The sequence below is a fragment of the Propithecus coquereli genome, unplaced genomic scaffold (genome assembly GCF_000956105.1).
Source record: "Propithecus coquereli isolate 6110/MARCELLA unplaced genomic scaffold, Pcoq_1.0 Scaffold1, whole genome shotgun sequence".
NCBI lineage: Eukaryota > Metazoa > Chordata > Mammalia > Primates > Indriidae > Propithecus > Propithecus coquereli.
Window position 1 is genome coordinate 7,330,275 of NW_012133857.1, and position 586 is coordinate 7,330,860.

Consider the following 586-nt stretch of genomic DNA (forward strand, 5'->3'; position numbering starts at 1 on the left):
AATTACACTTTTATTTCTCCACAATTTAGTCATTCTTTCTCCATATTTGACATGATTCCACAACTTTTTTGGAAAGTCTACGACCCCAGGAAGCAGCACTGGTGGGGTGGAGTAGGGGACCCGGAGTCCCATGCTAGTCCAGGATGGCTGGAATGTCTAGCTCGTGGCTTTGCAATCCCACTTACTTTGCTTTCTTTTTTAATGTGGAGGAGAATTGAGCATGACTTAACCTGAGGAAAGATCAAATAGAGAGGAAGAGAATGAAGATATAGGAGAAAAAAATCTTAAGGGATAATTGATGGAGTTGGGGCCCAGCTAGAAGGGGTGAGATGAGAATTGGATCTGGTTAAGCCTGGATAAGAGCTCTTCCTGAGGATCAGTAGGACAGGAAGAAGGGGCATGAGTGTTCTAGAGGGAAAGATGAGGGCTTAGACTCTCTTCATAGCCACACATTTAGTAATTTTGCCCTCTGAACCTGGGAAAAGAGTAAATAATAAAAACAAAATGGGAGGCATCAATGTACCAGACTTCAAACTCTATTACAAAGCTGTAATATTAAAATCAGCTTGGTACTGGCACAAAAACA